A 21,058-nucleotide genomic window follows, 5' to 3' on the forward strand; every position below is an offset into this window, starting at 1 on the left:
GCGTGTTTGGTGCACTGTGTGCTCAGACGCACTTGTACTCTGCCCAACATTAAAGTCTGACCTTAGTTCCGCCACAGTTCGCCACCTGCCATTTTTTACTAGTCGGCCCTTTCTAGGATATCCGGCATCTGTAAGGAGGGGCGGCCGCCCAACCCCACGATGTCTGAACGTGGTTTCACCATGGTTTCGCGAGCGCAGCTCGTGGTCTCGCGGTCGCGTTCTCGCTTCCCGAGCACGGGGTCCGGGTTCGATCCCCGGTGGGGTCAGGGATTTTCATCTGCCTCGAGATGACTGGGTATTTGTGTTTCCTCATCATTTCATCATCATTCATGAAATTGGCGAGAATGGGCTGAGCAGAGTTTGGGAATGTGTACGGGCGCTGGTAACCACGCAGTTGAGCGCACCACAAACCAAAACATCACCAAGGTTTCGCCATGTGTTGAAGACACTCACCGAGCACTCCAGGTCATCACAATCTGCCATCGGTCAAACTCAAGCAGATGACTGACCTTCTTCATTCTACACACGGACAGCATGCGCACTGATACTACATGCACCGTGTGTGTGTGTCTGACTAGCAGCCATTCCTCGCCAGTTGACGCTGCTATCACATGGACGGGTTTATATCGATAGTAGGTCTTTGGTCATAATGTTCTGACTAATCAGTTTATGTTACATTGAATAAAGACATTACAAGAGCAGTCGTAACGAAATTAGACACTTCAACGTCACACCCGTTGTCTACAGTCCACAGGCGATACGCGCTGTGAATCGGCCGGTTCATAACTTTGTTGCCATACTGTTAGCAGTGCAGTAGTGTAGCGCCAGCTGAATGTTCAGCGCATCCGTGCGATATCATGTGCTCATATGTGGTTTCAGTCTTCCATGGAACGCACTGTTGCATGCTCCAAAAAGTGCCCGCTTACAGTCCATCCGATGACATATGCAGTTGGACAGAAAGTTTTCTAACAGACAGGGAGCAGTATGTCGTCATGAATTGGGTAACTTCAACAGAAACAAGTGTAGCTTCAGGTGTGCCACAGGGCAGCGTAATAGGTCCGCTGCTTTTTACGGTTTACATAAACGATCTGGTTGATGGAAATGACAGTGGCATTAGAGTGTTTGCCGATGATGCTGTAGTCTAAAGGAAAGTAGTATCACACGAAAGTTGTGAACAAATCCATGAGGATTTGCAGAAAATAAATGCGTGGTGTAGTGACTGGCAGCTATCTCTCAATATTAGTAAGTGTAACCTACTGCATATAACAAGGCCAAAATCCCCACTGATGCACGAGTACAAAATAAATGCCCAGTCTTTGGAAGCGGTAACATCCGTGAAGTATCTGGGTGTGACTATTCGAAATGATCTCAAATGGAACGATCAGATTACACAAGTAACGGTCAAGGCGAACTCTAGATCGAAGTTTATTGGTAAAATCCTGAAGCGATACAGTCCTTCAACAAAGGAAATTGCTTACGTTAGTTCGTCCAGTATTAGAGTATTGTTCGTCTCTATGGACCCTTAACAGTTGGGTCTGATTCAAGAGATTGAGATTAGATTAGATTAGATTAGATTAATACTAGTTCCATGGATCATGAATACGATATTTCGTAATGATGTGGAACGAGTCGAATTTTCTAATACATGACATAATTAGGTTAATTTAACAACATACTTAAGTTAATATAACAACTTTATTTTTTTGTGTTTTTTGTTTTTCTTTATTTTTTTATTTTTTATTTTTTAAATATTTTTTCTTTTTTTTCTTAATTTATATCTAAAAATTCCTCTATGGAGTAGAAGGAGTTGTCATTCAGAAATTCTTTTAATTTCTTCTTAAATACTTGTTGGTTATCTGTCAGACTTTTGATACTATTTGGTAAGTGACCAAAGACTTTAGTGCCAGTATAATTCACCCCTTTCTGTGCCAAAGTTAGATTTAATCTTGAATAGTGAAGATCATCCTTTCTCATAGTATTGTAGTTATGCACACTGCTATTACTTTTGAATTGGGTTTGGTTGTTAATAACAAATTTCATAAGAGAGTATATATACTGAGAAGCTACTGTGAATATCCCTAGATCCTTAAATAAATGTCTGCAGGATGATCTTGGGTGGACTCCAGCTATTATTCTGATTACACGCTTTTGTCCAATAAATACTTTATTCCTCAGTGATGAATTCCCCCAAAATATGATGCCATATGAAAGCAATGAGTGAAAATAGGCGTAGTAAGCTAATTTACTAAGATGTTTATCACCAAAATTTGCAATGACCCTTATTGCATAAGTAGCTGAACTCAAACGTTTCAGCAGATCATCAATGCGTTTCTTCCAATTTAATCTCTCATCAATGGACACACCTAAAAATTTGGAATATTCTACCTTAGCTATATGCTTCTGATTAAGGTCTATATTTATTAATGGTGTCGTACCATTCCCTGTACAGAACTGTATGTACTGTGTCTTATCAAAATTCAGTGAGAGTCCGTTTACAAGGAACCATTTAGTAATTTTCTGAAAGACAGTATTGACAATTTCATCAGTTAATTCTTGTTTGTCATGTGTGATTACTATACTTGTATCATCAGCAAAGAGAACTAACTTTGCCTCTTCATGAATATAGAATGGCAAGTCGTTAATATATAATATGAACAACAAAGGACCCAAGACTGACCCTTGTGGAACCCCATTCTTGATAGTTCCCCAGTTTGAGGAATGTGCTGATCTTTGCATGTTACGAGAACTACTTATTTCAACTTTCTGCACTCTTCCAGTTAGGTACGAATTAAACCATTTGTGCACTGTCCCACTCATGCCACAATACTTGAGCTTGTCTAGCAGAATTTCATGATTTACACAATCAAAAGCCTTTGAGAGATCACAAAAAATCCCAATGGGTGGTGTTCGGTTTTTCAGATCATTCAAAATTTGACTGGTGAAAGCATATATGGCATTTTCTGTTGAAAAACCTTTCTGGAAACCAAACTGACATTTTGTTAGTACTTCATTTTTACAGATATGTGAAGCTACTCTTGAATACATTACTTTCTCAAAAATTTTGGATAAAGCTACTAGAAGGGAGATTGGACGGTAATTGTTGACATCAGATCTATCCCCCTTTTTATGCAAAGGTATAACAATAGCATATTTCAGTCTATCAGGGAAAATGCCCTGTTCCAGAGAGCTATTACACAGATGTCTGAGAATCTTACTTATCTGTTGAGAACAAGCTTTTAGTATTTTGCTGGAAATGCCATCAATTCCATGTGAGTTTTTGCTTTTAAGCAAGTTTATTATTTTCCTAATTTCAGAGGGAGAAGTGGGTGAGATTTCAATTGTATCAAATTGCATAGGTATGGCCTCTTCCATTAACAGCCTAGCATCTTCTAATGAACACCTGGATGCCACTATATCCACAACATTTAGAAAATGATTATTAAAAATATTTTCAACTTCTGACTTTTTGTTCGTAAAGTTTTCATTCAATTTGATGGTAATACTGTCTTCCTCTGCTCTTGGTTGACCTGTTTCTCTTTTAATAATATTCCAAATTGTTTTAATTTTATTATCAGAGTTGCTGATTTCATACATGATACACATACTCCTGGATTTTTTAATAACTTTTCTTAATATAACACAGTAGTTTTTATAATTTTTGATAGTTTCTGGGTCACTACTCTTTCTTGCTGTCAGATACATATCCCTTTTCCGGTTACAAGATATTTTTATACCCTTAGTAAGCCATGGTTTGTTACAAGGTTTCTTACGAGTATATTTAACTATTTTCTTGGGGAAGCAGTTTTCAAATGCATTTACAATAATATCATGAAATAAATTATATTTTAAATTGGCATCAGGTTCACGGTACACCTCATCCCACTCTAACTGCTGTAGGCTTTCCCTGAAATTTGCAATTGTTAAATCGTTGACTGAACGTACTATTTTGGAGGACTGTTTAGTATTGCTGAATGGAGCTATGTCATATATTGTAACTAGCTGTGCACCATGATCAGAAAGACCATTCTCAACAGGCTGAGCATTTATCTGGTTAAACTTATCTTGGTCTATAAAGAAGTTATCTATCAGTGAGCTGCTATCCTTTACCACCCGAGTAGGAAAATCAATAACGCGTGTCAAATTGAAAGAACCGAGTAATACTTCAAGGTCATTATTCCTATTACCCTCTTTCAGAGAATCTACATTGAAGTCCCCACAAATAATAATTTGCTTCCCCCTGTCTGACAGATAGCACAACAAGGAGTCCAAATTTTTCTGAAATAGATGAAAATTTCCTGATGGGGACCTATATACAGTTACAATTATAAATGTGCCTTTATTTAATTTAAGCTCACATGCACATGCTTCTATATGTTTCTCTACACAAAACTTTTTTGTTTCTATACTTTTTGCACAATGATAACTTTTGACATATATGGCAACTCCTCCTTTCTCCATATTTTCTCTCCATACATGTGCAGAGAGCTTATATCCACTTACATTTACCTTATCCATATCAGTAACAATGTGATGCTCAGACAGGCATAGTATATCTATTTCATTCTCAGCTTCTAAATCTTCTAAACAAACCAGAAGCTCATCTACTTTATTCTTTAAACTCCCAATATTTTGATGAAATATACTTACATTATTTTTAATTATATTTTTATGAGAACCTTTCCTTATTCTAACATTTGCAGTACTCTCCTGTCTGAGTTTCTCATTGTGCTTAGGCCTAGTTCCTATACCAGTGGTCACATGGTGTTCAGAGAGGCAGATTGTCAACTGGATTGGGTGACTTTAATTCATCAATGCAGTTACCTAGGGCTGAGATACAACTTGGTGAAGATAAAATTTCTGGTGATTGGTGAAAATTTATAATTGATAGCTGTGATTGGTGATCAAATGTGCTAGAATTGTGCTGTTTAATTTCTTTCCTAAACTGAAGATTTGTTTCAATCCTGACCTCTCGTAGAACTTGACATCTTTCTGTCTTACCTATCCTAAAAAAGGTGCTGCTCCAACACCTGTAACCACTGCATTGAGAAGGTCCAAAGAAGAGTGGCAAGATTCGTGACTAGTACATTTAGCCATCGCAAGAGTGTTACAAATTTCATTGAAAGTTTGAAATGGAAAACACTTGCAGACAGACGACGCGCTAAACGGAAGGGGCTGCTCACTAAATCCGAAATCCGATCTTTGCCGAGGATGTAGAGCATATATTATTACCAACAACTTTCAAATCGCTCAGTGATCACCATTCAAAGATAAGGGAAACAGAGTTCGTACTGAGGCGTTTCAGACAGTGTTTTGTCCCTCGCGCGATCCGCGTGTGGAACAGAGGGGGGGGGGGGGGATATGACTTTGGCGCGAATAGTGCTCTCCGCCACCCACCGCTTGGTGGCTAGCGGAGTATGTATGTAGATGTAGATGCACTGACGTGTGTTGAGAAGTGAGCTAAATGCAGATTCAAGGGCCTACGAGTCGCATAACTCCCGTCGATGTGCGCTTAGGGCAAAAAGACATTCGAAAACAATCTAAAATTATCAGATCGAATTATCGACATTTTTTTCACTGAGCTGGCTAACATTGAGGAGTCTAGGAATAGTACAACATTTCTGCCAAGTTCATAAAATGACGATGAAACCTTTGGCATTTCCGACTCGACTGATTTCCATATTAACAGTGCAGTGACATCGGCAGAATGTCTAGAGGGGAGCAGGTGTTTTGAATGTCCAAGATAGTGGGATAAACGATAACGGAAATCTACGGAATTCGAAAATTTTGACCAAAAGTTAATACTTATAACCACGGTAGATGAGAAAATCCGACGACTAGAAAAATACAGGTTGATCTAGGTGGATACATTAATTATTCTCGCTCAGAGACTTCCATCCTTCGTCGTCTTGACTGACTTTGCTTTTGATTCAGAGACTTAATGGTGGACGAAAAGTTGTAATATACTGCAGAGACATTAAAGCAGTAACAATGAAGTTAGAATGAACTACTTGCATGCTGAGGTCAATGGTCTTGTAGTACGATAAAACTTGGATTTCGCAAAACCATATGCACAAATGCAATGAAGCACCAAAGAAACTGGTAGAGGTATACGTATTGAAATACAGAAATATGTAAACGGACAGAGTACGGGACTGCGGTCGGCAAAGCTTATACAGGGTGTTACAAAAAGGTACGGCCAAACTTTCAGGAAACAATCCTCACACACAAATAAAGAAAAGATGTTATGTGGACATGTGTCCGGAAACGCTTAATTTCCATGTTAGAGCTCATTTCAGTTTCGGCAGTATGTACTGTACTTCCTCGATTCACCTCCAGTTGGCCCCATTGAAGAAAGGTAATGTTGACTTCGGTGCTTGTGTTGACTTGCGACTCATTGCTACAGTACTAGCATCAAGCACATCAGTACGTACATCAACAGGTTAGTGTTCATCACGAACGAGGTTTTGTAGTCAGTGCAATGTTTACAAATGCGGAGTCGGCAGATGCCCATTTGATGTATGGATTAGACACGGGGCAATAGTCGTGGCGCGGTACGTTTGTATCAAGACAGATTTCCAGAACGAAGGTGTCCCGACAGGAAGACGTTCGAAGCAATTGATCGGCGTCTTGTGGAGCACGGTACCTTCCAGCCTATTACTGGGGAAGATCTAGAACGACGAAGACACCTGCAATGGACGAGGCAATTCTTCGTGCAGTTGACGATAACCCTAATGTCAGTGTCAGAGAAGTTGCTGCTGTACAAGGTAACGTTGACCACGTCACTGTATGGAGAGTGCTACAGGATAACCAGTACAGCGTGTGCAGGCACTATCAGCAGCTGATTGGCCTCCACGGGTACACTTCTGCGAATGGTTCATCCAACAATGTGTCAATCCTCATTTCAGTGCAAATGTTCTCTTTACGGATGAGGCTTCATTCCAACGTGATCAAATTGTAAATTTTCACGATCAACATGTGTGGGCTGACGAGAATCCGCACGCAATTGTGCAATCACGTCATCAACACAGATTTTCTGTGAACGTTTGGGCAGGCATTGTTGGTGATGTCTTGATTGGGCCCCATATTCTTCCACCTACGCTCAAAGGAGCACGTTATCATGATTTCATACGGGATACTCTACCTGTGCTGCTAGAACATGTGCCTTTACAAGTACGACATAACAAGTGGTTCATGCACGATGGAGCTCCTGCACATCTCAGTCGAAGTGTGCACACGCTTCTCAACAACAGATTCGCTGACCGATGGATTGATAGAGGCGAACCAATTCCATGGCCTCCACGCTCTCCTGACCTCAACCATCTTGACTTTCATTTATGGGGGCATTTGAAAGCTCTTGTCTACGCAACCCCTGTACCAAATGTAGAGACTCTTCGTGCTCGTACTGTGGACGGCTGTGATACAATACGCCATTCTCCAGGGCTGCATCAGCGCATCAGGGATTCCAAGCGACGGAGTGTGGATGCATGTATCCTCGCTAACGGAGGACATTTTGAACATTTCCCGTAACGAAGTGTTTGAAGTCACTCTGGTACGTTCTGTTGCTGTGTGTTTCCATTCCATGATTAATGTGATTTGAAGAGAAGTAATAAAATGAGCTCTAACATGGAAAGTAAGCGTTTCCGGACACATGTCCACGTAACATATTTTCTTTCTTTGTGTGTGAGAAATGTTTCCTGAAAGTTTGGCCGTACCTTTTTTGTAACACCCTGTATAAGACAACAAGTGTCTGACGCAGTTGTTAGGTCGGTTACTGCTGCTACAATGTCAGTTATCCATATTTAAGCGAGTTGGAACGTGGTTTTATAGTCGGCGAACGAGGGGTGGGACACAGCACATCCGAGATAGCGATGAAGTGGGGATTTTCCCGTACGACCATTTCACAAGTGTACCGTGAATATCTGGAATCCGGCAAAACATCAAATCTCCGACATCGGTGCAGCCAGAATAAGATCCTGCAAGAACGACGACTGAAGAGAATCGTTCAACGTGACAGAAGTGCAACGCTTCCGCAAATTACTGCAGATTTCAATGCTGGGCAGTCAACAAGTGTAAGCGTGCGAACCATTCAACCAAACATAATCGAAATGCGCTTTCTGAGCCGAAGGCCCACTCGTGTACCCTTGATAACTGCACGACACGAAGCTTTACGCCTCGCCTCGGCCCGTCAACGCCGACACTGTACTGTTGATGACTGGAAACATGTTGCCTGTAGGACGAGTCTAGTTTCAAATTGTATCGAGCGGAAGGATGTGTTCGGGTATGGAGACAGCCTCACGAATACATGGAGCCTGCATGTCAACAGGGGACTGTTCAAGCTGGTGGAGGCTCTGTAATGGTATGGGGCGTGTGCAGTTGGAGTGATAAGGAACGCCTGATACGTGTAGGTACGACTCTGTCAGGTGACACGTACGTAATCATCCTGTCTGATCACCTACTGCCATTGGGCAATTCCAGCAGGACAACGCGACAACCAACACGTCCAGAATTGCTAAAGAGTGGCTCCATGGACACTCTTCTCAGTTTAAACACTTTTGATGGTCACCAAACTGCCCAGACATGAACATTATTGAGCATATCTGGTATGCCTTGTAACGTGGTGTTAAGAAGAGGTCTCCACCCCGTCGTACTCCTACGGATTTATGGACAGCCCTGCAGGATTCATGGTGGCTGCCCCCTCCACCCCTACTTCAGACATTAGTCGAGTCCATGCTACGTCGTGTCGCGGCAGTTCTACGTGCTCGTGGGGGCCCTACGCGATATTAGGCAAGTGTACCAATTTCTTTGGCTCTTTGGTGTGTAGTTCCTTAGGCGTCAACAGATTTACTGTTCTGAAAATATTTAAGTTACTTTTGTAGAGAGTATATCGGCGATTTGGAAGATGTATGTAGAGTCTAAGCGTCAGTTAGAACTGCAAATATAATTTTTCGGGAAGTAGGGAATATTTTCGGCCATATTAAGGCGAGCCGTCAGAATAAATGTCCTGGCAGCGAAACAAGAACGCGCGTTGCAGCGCACGGAGTCCCTCGCAAATAAAATGCGTTGATATCTGCCACGATACAATAATGATGTCTCAAACGTTACCAAAATAAGTTTCATAGTTTTGTTAACAACTATGTCGGTGGAAGTTTCTGCAAGGTCCAACAGAACGCGAATTCGTCAGCGACGACCTTTTTCATAACACATACGGAATAGATTCACATCTCTTACGGTATTTAATTTTTTATCTCGGAGTACTTTTATGTTTGCGCTATAAATTATGTGTCACATGCATTTACAAACTTTCAGAGAGTTCAAATAATTTTTTTCTCTCCAAATAGGTCAGTAGCTCTGTTTTATCATGAGGCTGAAGAAGAAAATTAATTTTGTTCTAAACTTCTTGTAATGTCAGTTTCTATTTTGTTCCATAGAAACTGGCCGGAATTTTCTTTTGGAAAGTGCTCCATCATATTCTGTGGTAAAGACAGAGATCCCTAATATTTTTTTTGGAATTTTTAAGAACATTTGAAATTACAACTAACTGGCAATGGTATAAGAGGATGAGATGAGTTGCCTATTTTCGCAACGGCAGCAGTTACAAAAACTAAAAACACCTAGATCTTTTTCTGTCGTTCTAAGCTGCTGTGGTTGCTGACAAATGAGAGTCGCAGCAAATTCGGTAACTAATGTACTGCGTTGCCCTTTCTCTGTACATTGCATTATAAAACCATTCTGCCAAGGAAGAGTGCTCAGTTAAAGAATAACGTGTTTAATGTGCATTTGCTTACAGAATATGTAATATCAGTTCGGGAAATAGACTGTCAGACCCTGCGAATGGCAGTTTTTGATTCGAACTTGGGACATTGTTGGCAACTGAGTTACTTTTTAATATCTACATTCAATATCGCTGTTTCTTTGCTTCTGTTATTTGATGATGTTTTCTGTGTTCCTCAGTGAATCAAAGAATGTTGTATACGGTACTGCCTTTAATTATGAAATTCAAATTTTGACGAGTTTCATATGCTTCAACCGAAATATCCTGGAAGTTCGTCCATATTTGCTATTTCTTAGATAGAGATACAGCAGTCACTATTATCCGAATAAAATTTATGCACTCTCAATCGGATAACAACTACATGACCAGAGTGGCATGGTTTCCACAGTAGAGGATACCATGGTACCTTATCATGGTACATTTGGGCTGGTACGTCTCATCCATCACGGTGCTGAACTGCCTTTGGGTGAAGCCGTAGTTGTATAGAAATTGATAGCAAGTAATGATAGTAACAACACTTGACTGGAAGGAAAGTAATAAGATAACAGGCTTTACCCTCCACAGGAAAATTATAATCTGCCGTGAAGTTGCACAACCGCCCTTTTCAAAACATTGTATCTCATCAACTGGCGTTGGCATAAACCAATAAAGTACAAAATAAACAAGATATGTGTGCGCAGTTCGGGTCCGTGCATGAGATTTTTCGTAAAAACATCGAGATAAAATAAGAAGAAATATTTGGTATTAATATGTAATTTAATTGTCGATCTCTTTAAAAAATGATTACTCAGACTAGTATAATTATTACAGAAGAGATAAATTGGAAGTCCGAACTGTATGCCCAATGGACCAGCTACGTTATCGCTTTGCGACTTTTTTTCAATTTCCTTTTTGACGTTGCCGTAGCTCTCGCATTCGTTCGGAAATTGACCATTTAGGTTTTCTGGATTCCTTTCAACGGGAGTTTTCCTCTGATATGCGTTTCCTACAACTCTGAGCCTTTTTAAGAGCATGTGAGACGACATGTTTCACTTATTTTGTAATTTTGAATTGAATACCGAATTTCACTTACATTCCAGCGAATGTTTTTGGTGTCTGACTTCTTGTCCTAGTAGCGCTCCTCAAGCTCTTGCGAATGACACCAGAATCAATGTCCTAGTTAAACGCTCCTCCACGCTACAAAGCTTATAGCTCTAGGCGGCTCTAAGGCGATGAATAGTAGTGACAATATTTGCCAGATACATAATTATATTCACTGTCTAGGAGTGACGTAGAGATTTTGCACAGTAATATTGAGGACATCATGAACTTTGAAAATAGATTGCACTGCCAGAAAAGATTGTGTTTTCTATGGGTAGAATTGCCAATATTCCCGACAGTCTTTCATGTGCTACACAGACCAAGGAGGTTAGGTTAGGTCTGTTGAGTGGATAATGGGTTTAGAACGATATATCGTTATTAACGCTGTGCATCGAAGTGAATAAATACAGCTATTGCCGGCACTGTGGGACATTAGAGCGCATGAATACAAATAGAGGAGAATTGAGAATGCTGAATCGAATGATTTGTTGTGTATCTTGAAGTTTTCCCGGCGTATTGATTGGTCCAAAAAGGATGGTCACATTTTAAATAACTATAACTCCATCAGTTTTACAAATTAATTTTATTCAATTACGTAACTAAATGCTCCCAGGCACCCAATTACAAGAACTAACCACAAAAAATCATGTACGGAAAATGATTTCCGGAAGATGGTGTCCTTCCTCGGTGATGCATTCCACAAGTCTTTCCTCGAAATTTTCCATCACTTTCACTACTGTTTCTTCTTCAATTGCCATAATTTCCACACTGATTGCCTCCTTCAGATCAATTAAGTTTCGGGGCTTCTTTACGTAGACTTTTGACTTTAGGTATCCCCAAAGAAAAAAATCACAGGCTGAGAGGTCAGGTGATCTTGCGGGCCAGTGGACATCTCCAAAACGCGAGATGATGTGGTGGGGGAACATCCGCCTTAAAACACACATGGAGTCATTGGCTGTGTGGGCCGTGGCCCCGTCCTGTTGAAACCAAATTCGATCTCGATTTACATGTAACTCTCGCAGTTTCGGCACCAAAAAACTACGTAGCATGTTAACGTAACGTTTCAAGTTCACTGTGACTGTAGCGTTGTTCTCCTCAAAAAAATAAGGACCAACAATCCCCAATCTTGAAATTCCACACCAGACTGTTACCTTAGCACTATGAAGAGGCTTTTGGTGCAATTCTCTGGGATTATCTGCTGCCCAATACCTGCAGTTTTGTTTATTGACATAGCCGTCTAAATGGAAATGGGCTTCATCTGACATAAGAAGCACAACATCATTATTAGAGTACAAAATGTCAAGCACTGATTCACAAAATCGTCTTCGCTGCTCAAAATCACGATCATACAGCTTTTGCGTGATCATAATTTTGTATGGGTGAAACTGTAACTCACAGCTTAAAATACGCTGCAACGAACTACGGCTGAGGCCTAAAGTTTGAGCACGACGCCTAGTGGAACGACGCGGGCTTTGCAGCACTGACGCTCTAACATCATCAATGTTCTGTGGAGTAACTGCCGTACGTGTACGCCCTGTAGATTTACCACTTTTGACAGACCCTGTTGTCCGGAATGCAGTCACCCAACGTGATATGGATCTGCGATCTGGAATGGGTCCATCACGCGCTACACCAAAACGTTGTCGAAACAATCGTTGCACAGTAATAAACGATTCATCATTTATGAAAAACTGTTCCACAGCAAAAACACGATGCTCGACCGTCCACTGCGCCATCTCGTGGCAAACTGGGTGTAATGGCCGACTTGCAGACGGCCGGCAGTGGTCCCCCCTCCTCACCTTTCAATGGTACTACGCAGTTCAAATCCGACCATCCTTTTTGGGCCACCCAGTATTTCGGGCTTGCAGCCGGATCACGTTGACATCTTGGCTCGATATTTCGGCTAACAAACATGCAGCCATCTTCAGGTGAGTACGAGACTGAAGATTACTGGTGCGCGTCGTTCTATATATACCGAAAATTGGCGCGGCGGCGCCTGCGCAGTGGAGAAGGCTAATACCGCGCCCCCTATCTAATTTGGCGCGCTCTGCAGCAGAAGCGGGCCGCGCATGCGTAGTGGTGTACCTACATTTGCGCTATCTGTCGTAAAGCGCCTTCGCGCAGCTGAGGCGCGGTAGTCGTAAGTATAAAATCAATTTTCGTCAGCCGTCGCACTAGATGCAGACCCATGTCTCTGTGAAGCGATTAAAGAAATTACAGGATCCCATGCTTTATCCATCTGAAAGCCGCCGTCTCGATTAATAAGATCTTTTGCCAATCGTATCTCCACGGACTCCTTGATAATGGATTCCCAAAAAGATCTAGTTGTCGCTAAAATTTTTGTTCCACAATAATCCATGGAGTGTCCCGTCGAAATACAGTGTTCTGCTATGGCAGAGTAGAAAGAAAAACGACAGTTTTGTTAAACTCTTCTACGCTTCCACCTGAAGTCATTAAAAGACTGAAACCGCATAGCTCTGTTCCACCGAGGCTTTATGGTCTTCCGAAAATTCATAAAGAGGGACTACCATTACGCCCTATTGTTATTAATATCGGTGCGCCAACCTATGACTTAGCACAACATCTGTCTTCGTTACTGAGACCTTATGTGGGCAAGTGTTCACATCACATTCGTAATTCCGCCGATTTTACTAGTAGACTAAAGTCGCTCCAACTCCACAATTCTGACTTTTTAGTGAGTTTTGATGTCGTCTCTTTATTTACTAAGGTTCCACTGATGGATTCACTGGTACTCATTAGCAGAAGGTTCAAAGCCGACATAACAGCATTATTTCATCATTGCCTGTCCTCAACTTATTTCTTATTCAATAATGAATATTTTGAACAAGTTGACGGTGTTGCCATGGGCAGTCCTTTGTCCCCTCTGATAGCAAATCTTTTTATGGAGGACTTTGAGGAGAAGGCACTCGAGTCGGCTGAATTTAAACCGAAAGTCTTCTGGCGTTACGTGGATGACACATTTGTAGTTTGGCCCCATGGAGACGAAAAACTGGCAGGATTCTTAAAACATCTGAATTCCATCCACAAGAATATTCAATTTACCATGGAGGTCGAAAAAGATAGATGTCTGCCGTTTCTGGATTTCCTTGTCAACCGTAGAACCGATGGATCTTTGGGGCACTCCGTCTACCGGAAGCCCACACACACAGATCTGTATTTGCAGGTGACAAGCTGCCACCACCCTGCACAAACCATGGGTTTGCTGCGTACTCTGGTGCACCAGGCACATGTGGTATCTGATAAGGACAGCCTTCCTAAAGAATTAGAACATTTGCAATCCGTCTTCAGGGAGAAAGGATATTCTACACGCCAAATCCGCACAGCTGTAACAAAAACGAAATGTAAAGAGAAACAAGAAGAAGAAGACAAAGAGGTGGTCAGGTCCAGGGCGTTTCTTCCGTATGTGGGTAACCTCTCCTCTAAAATAGGAAGGATTTTAAAGAAGCATTATGTTAAAGTGATCTTCCGATCACCTACGAAAATATCGGCTTTGCTTGGCTCTGTGAAGGACGATCTGGGTCTGAGGAAGGCGGGTATTTATAAGATCCCTTGTCAATGTGGCAAATCCTACATTGGCCAAACTACTCGCACAGTACGGGAAAGATGCGTGGAGCATGAGCGCCACACACGTCTACTACAGCCCAATAAACCAGCCATAGCAGAACACTATTTCGACGGGACACTCCATGGATTATTGTGGAACAAAAATTTTAGCGACAACTAGATCTTTTTGGGAATCCATTATCAAGGAGTCCGTGGAGATACGATTGGCAAAAGATCTTATTAATCGAGACGGCGGCTTTCAAATGGATAAAGCATGGGATACTGTAATTTCTTTAATCGCTTCACATGGGTCTGCATCTAGTGCGACGGCTGACGAAAATTGATTTTATACATTCGACTACCGCGCCTCAGCTGCGCGAAGGCGCTTTACGACAGATAGCGCAAATGTAGGTACACCACTACGCATGCGCGGCCCGCTCCTGCTGCAGAGCGCGCCAAATTAGATAGGGGGCGCGGTATTAGCCATCTCCACTGCGCAGGCGCCGCCGCGCCAATTTTCGGTATATATAGAACGACGCGCACCAGTAATCTTCAGTCTCGTACTCACCTGAAGATGGCTGCATGTTTGTTAGCCGAAATATCGTGCCAAGATGTCAACGTGATCCGGCTGCAAGCCCGAAATATGATGGACGAATGATTTGTTGCTCAGAAAATCTTTATTTTTAATAATTAACGAAAAGTCATTAATGAAAACATCTATTAATATTTCTCTGTGTATGCATTATTTACCAGTGCACGTATTTTGTAAATATCGAGTCCTGGAAAGAACATCAAGTAGCAAGGTATCGCAGTATAACAGATAGCAGTGACGTGATGGAACTGCGTATCTCGTATTATGTTGTTTTTTGATGATAGTGGAATATAGCCGTCAGCAGAATTTTGTCAATGTATGGAGGGAAACATTTCCAGTAGTGTATCAAATCTTGAACCATCAACATCCAAAAAGTTACGATAATCATCCCTCAGTTCTTTCAACAAATTTCGTGAGTGATCCTTCACACTCCGTGAGACAATTTGTTTTTTGCTTGCAGTAATTGTAACAGCAGCAGCATTTCCACCGTCCATCATTCCGAACCAGAGAATTACCGCACATTATTACTGACAATATTATTGAGCATTCTTCGGCTAACGTCAATAATATTGCACAGGGATAGTGTGCCGTATTATTGACCGTCCAGTGGGGCTCTTTACACGAAACCAATTCGTAAACTAAATCGCGGATGCGCCTACGCCGGTACGATGACGCCACAGTGAAAACGAACACTACGCGACAAACACGTACAGATATGATGTATCCGTTATGGGCTCTAATGGCTCTAAGCACTATGGGACTTAACATGTGAGGTCATCAGTCCCCTAGACTTAGAACTACTTAAACCTAACTATCACACACATCCATGTCTGAGGCAGGATTCGAACCTGTGACCGTAGCAGCACCGCGGTTCCGGACTGATGCTCCTAGAACCGTTCGGCCACAACGGCCGGCCCGTTATGGGCTCATCCAGTGTTTACGCATAAATAGTTAAGTAGCTATTGGCGATTAGAATCTGATGGTATTTTGCCACACGAGAAAGTTCGACCAAAAAATGAACAGACGTTCTGACGAAGAAAACCTCCTGAGAGACCGCATTGATTTTTTTCGCTTTATTACGTTCTTCATTGCAGGGCGTTGCGCAACCCGCAACTCGGCAGCTGCGCACGTGCTCCTGACCTTGGCCGCGAGTAACGAGACAAGCGTAGGACTTAACAGTCAGAGAGTGCGCGGCGTTGCAGGCGACAGCACGGTGCGTAGCGTCTGCACACAGGTACAGTTCCCCGCCATATTGTGAGCTCTTTTATCTGTAATATCACGTAACATAATAGGTGATAAAGTTAGTGCAGGTACTATTATTATTTGTATGCTTGTTTATATCAAACGAAACTGTTACTTAGTGGCTCTGAGCACTAAGGGACTTAGGTTCTGAGGTCATCAGTCCCCTAGAACTTAGAAGTACTTAAACCTAACTAACCTAAGGACATCACGCACACACCCAAGCCCGAGGCAGGATTCGAACCTGCGACAGTAGCGGTCGCACGGTTCCAGAGTGTAGCGCCTAAAACCGCTCTGCCACCCCGGCCGGCTGTTATTTAGTGTGCTGGTATGTTGGGTATTTTTAAAAACAGACGCGTTTCAACTCTTATTTAAATAGCGTTTTGTCACAATCGTACTCAAATATTAAACATTGTTTTTAAAAACAGACGCGCCGGCCGAAGTGGCCGTGCGGTTAAAGGCGCTGCAGTCTGGAACCGCGAGACCGCTACGGTCGCAGGTTCGAATCCTGCCTCGGGCATGGATGTTTGTGATGTCCTTAGGTTAGTTAGGTTTAACTAGTTCTAAGTTCTAGGGGACTAATGACCTCAGCAGTTGAGTCCCATAGTGCTCAGAGCCATTTGAAAAACAGACGCGTTTCAACTCTTATTTAAATAGCGTTTTGTCGCAATCGTACTCAAATATTAAACATTGTTTTTCCTTTTGCCAAGCACTGAATGTAGACATAAGACATTAACATATATACTTTGCCGTAAAATCAAATAGTTTTCACATCTGTTTTTCCGTCCAAATGTCTCAAACGCTTCGCAATGTTGTCACGTTGGAAGTTGAGGTACAGCATCTAATTATTACCGCAGATTCCCACGTTTCCCGTATGCTTTTCTTGAAACTGATAGTTTTTATTTCCAAGAACTTAGCCCATGTATAATAACTGCAGGGCCGGTCTGAGAACATTTTTTCCATACAAGTGACTTATTATTTGGCACCTCGCCTCTCCTCTTTTATCTAGTACACTTTCATCCATGACAGTTTCCGCTAGTAATCTTGAAACGCAGTGTATACAAAGCTTGCACATGGACACGCCCCTCTCAGCTTGGCGCCCCAAGCGATAGCTTACGATGCCCTCTGTGGCATTGTAGCGAGAAGGAAGCGACTCTGCCTTACTTCTCTGGTTTCTGTATCACTAACTTGGTGTCTTACTGCTTCGGTAGTCCCTCGTCGCACAGTAGTAACGCTCAGGCGCCAGGTTCCATGTAGGTTGCGATCCTGCTGAAGTGGAGTGTTTAGGGATGCCAGTTGATAATTGTTAACAACGTTTGTACTATACTCGTTTTAATAAAGAAAATACGTCACGTTTGTGGACATTATGACGGAAGTTTGTCTCAGAACACTGTCTCAGATTGTAAGATCCTACTCCCGAATTGTCGTATCTTGTCCCTGCTAAGGTTGCACAACATTGCCTCCTATGATTTCATCACTAATGCTCCTTGCTGACGCTTAATTGTCATATGTACATGTAGCATGGCTGCTACTGAGCATTCCCAATCGCATAAATGTGTGTAATACTTGTCTTAAACACGTAAAGGGAATACACGTATGCATTACAAGCTACTAATTGTGATTTGATCTGTTTAGAAATCAGAGCATATTAAGGTGAGCATGCGGTGCAGTAGCTCCTACTGTGCCGCAGACAACGGTGATGAATCTCCATGGAAAGAATACACTTTGTCGTCCACACTGCGCACGTCTTCAACCATAATACGCTGCCCCCCCCCACCCCCCCCCCCCCCATTCCGAGCCAAAAATTCGAAGACTCAACTGTTGAAATCTTGAGATAAAACTTACAATGAGAAATCATTTCTTACAAAATACTGTTCTGAAATTCAGATTTTTAGAACATAATTTCCTATAATCAGTACAACGCAAATGCAAAGTCCCATCATAAATCCCATTCATGGCAAAGTCCTTCTGGAGATAGTCTGCCGTTGCCTTCTACCGACGTGATAGGAAGAGTTATCTGCTTATTATTTTTCTTCTTTTTTTAATTTAATAATTTCATTGGCTGTTTGAGTGATCCTTCCTTATTTATCTTACAATGACTATGATGAGTGTTCTGGACCATGCAGTGTGTTGTTATGGATGAAAGGAAGGGAAAGGGCAAAGCACGGTACCGGCACATACCCTCTTCTTCACAAATAACACCAAGGCAGCCGTCGAGCTAAACGTCCCAATTCGATGGACGGATCATCATCAAGTGTCACATGCGCTCGCTTCAAGAGACGCCACGGAATTGAATTCTGGACGCTGGTACCAAGAGTGATGATCATGAATTATTGCGCAACCTCCTCTCCTCCCCTTGATGGCCAAGTACAAGTCATGAAAATTTCATCCACCACCAGCACTCAAACCAGTTTACTTCCGAGTCGAGTAACACTGCACCAGCCTGCGTTGGCTCTCGGCTACGGAGGCAGGGAGTCAATAAAATCACGGAATGTAATATAAACAAGAAGTGCTACAGTTCGTCCCTACAGCAGTGTCACTTTGCTCCCTAGTTCTATTGAGGTTTCTGGCAGTCGTAAATAATAGATACTCGCTACGAAGGCTACAAATATGTACCGATAACAACTTCAGAACGAAGTTCAACTTTTCTTGGATACACTAGCTTTCTATCACTCTCTCTCTCTCTCTCTCTCTCTCTCTCTCTCTCTATATATATATATATATATATATATATATATATATATATCTTTCTCTCACACACAGACATACACATACACACACACACACATACAGTATCTCGCTTCGCGCCTCGACCCATCACAACACATTGGTCACACATAATGGGTGAAAGCACAAATTTTTACGGGGGGGGGGGGGGGGGCGGGGGGGGGGGGCAAAACTCTAAAATATATTCTAGAGAAATCAGTATTTGTCAGGCGTAGATTATCTTTATAATCTAAAAGCAAGCGTGATTTATGATTAACTTCATAGCAAACTATCTGTATTATTGAAATGATTATTGATGTGACACATTTTTCAAGTCACTCTAAAATTGTATCTTTCACGTTAAATTTTACATACATCCAATAAAATAATCAATAAAAACGGAAGTAAAGCAGTAAAATATTTTTAAAAAATGTATTCATGTACCACTAACGTAAATCTTATAATGGGTGTGAAGATTCTGGAGTAATAAAAAAAATCAGAAATGAGAATACTGATGACTATAAACGAAAGTAACCAGTCATGAAGAGCCTTTGAATAATGTTCGTCTACAGTGAAAACGCAGAGAATTGACAATAAAAATGCTTATACGCTGTTATATGTAACTTTGCTTACCAAAAATTCATCTATTCGCATTCACAAAAAATGAAGTTTCAGTCATACCAAATGAAATGATACAAGTTACGGCTCAAAACAAAAAAATAATTAATTGCATTTCTAACAAGAGCTGATGAAGAAAAGACTACCCATGAACAACCAGATGTGATATGAGACTAAACAAATTTTAATATTACACCTGATCCTTTTTGAAGGTGAATAACAATCGCCGAGATTTTTGCCTGAATTTGTCAATGACTAAGTTAGTAAAATCAGGTTTGTCAATTACATTTCTTCTGTCAACACATAGCATGTGAAGTCCACATGATCTGGTTTCAGTCGTCGTAGAGCACAGCAATAATTTCACTCTTCGTTGGGTACTGAAGGATGGTTCAATAGCGCGTGTAGTTGCAGGCAAAGGAACAGCAACGCATAGAACTTTTTATCAAAGCAGGTAAAAATTCTGCATGTTTATCAATAGTATCAGTGATCGATGGATTTATAGTCGTTTGTGCTCTCATTGGCCAAAAATCATCCCATAGTGTTGCTTCAGATATTATCAATATTATACTACTCCTGAGCCACTGTAGCTCAGGGGCCACTTACCTTCGCTGACCTGTAAGTTGTGAGGTACATGTATCTCAGTATACTGAATTTCTAGTGAGCAGTTTCGAAAAGAGAAATATTAGTAGCAGTTTAGTGCACATCCCGACCTCAGCTAGATGTAGAAAATTGCAGAGCGAATCTGATAAGCATTGTGATTTGAGAAAATCCTTAAAATACAACGGTACCGACCGGCCCCCGTGCCATCCTCCTCCCAATGGCGTCACAGGATGCGGGTATGAAAGGGCATGTGGTCAGCACACCGCTCTCCCAGCCGTATGTTACTTTCCGAGACCGGAGCCGCTACTTCTCAGTCAAGTAGCTCCTCAGTTCTACTCACAACGGCTGAGAGCAGCCCGCTTACTAACAGAGCTTGGCAGACTGGATGGTCACCAACCTAAGTGCTAGCCCAGCCCGATAGCGCGAAACTTCGATGATCTAATGGGAACCGGTGTTACCACTGTGACAAGGCCGTTGGCCTCTTACTTTGTTGGTATCCGTCCATATAGCCTTCGGCACCTGAAACCGAATCGAGAATATTGGAAGATGTGTGTTGGAAAGAGAAAGGACTGCTGGAGAACTCTCCCCAAGTGTCAAAATATGACTACCCTATCACCTTCCATACATCCGTTTTCCCAAAGTCTGTGTTACAGGTTGGTTTACCTGACGTCTTACGATGAAACATCAGTAGCTGACTGCCGCCAGGCCTTACCAGCCAAATTCGAATTATCGTTGTTTCCAGCTTTAGCGTACTAAAGTCCTCAGAATTAGCCTCATTTACTGCACCTAGCAGTAGCGTTCACTCGTTGTTAAATAACTATTGTACTCTGAACGAACTCACCAAACTTCCTTACCCAGGCTGCACCTCTTTCCAGCACTATGACATT

At 41.9% G+C, this 21,058-nt stretch overlaps 1 protein-coding gene across 1 annotated transcript in view; it reads left to right on the plus strand.

Moving 5' to 3' along the window:
- The first annotated feature begins 16,171 nt into the window (after window positions 1-16,171).
- LOC124595767 (glutathione S-transferase D5-like) overlaps window positions 16,172-21,058 on the plus strand; it is a 65,504-nt gene continuing 60,617 nt past the window's right edge. Inside the window, exon 1 of the mRNA XM_047134647.1 lies at window positions 16,172-16,242. The gene's annotated coding sequence lies outside the window, so the exon portion shown is untranslated. The remainder of the gene's footprint in view (window positions 16,243-21,058) is intronic.

The sequence above is a fragment of the Schistocerca americana genome, chromosome 2 (genome assembly GCF_021461395.2).
Source record: "Schistocerca americana isolate TAMUIC-IGC-003095 chromosome 2, iqSchAmer2.1, whole genome shotgun sequence".
Lineage (NCBI taxonomy): Eukaryota > Metazoa > Arthropoda > Insecta > Orthoptera > Acrididae > Schistocerca > Schistocerca americana.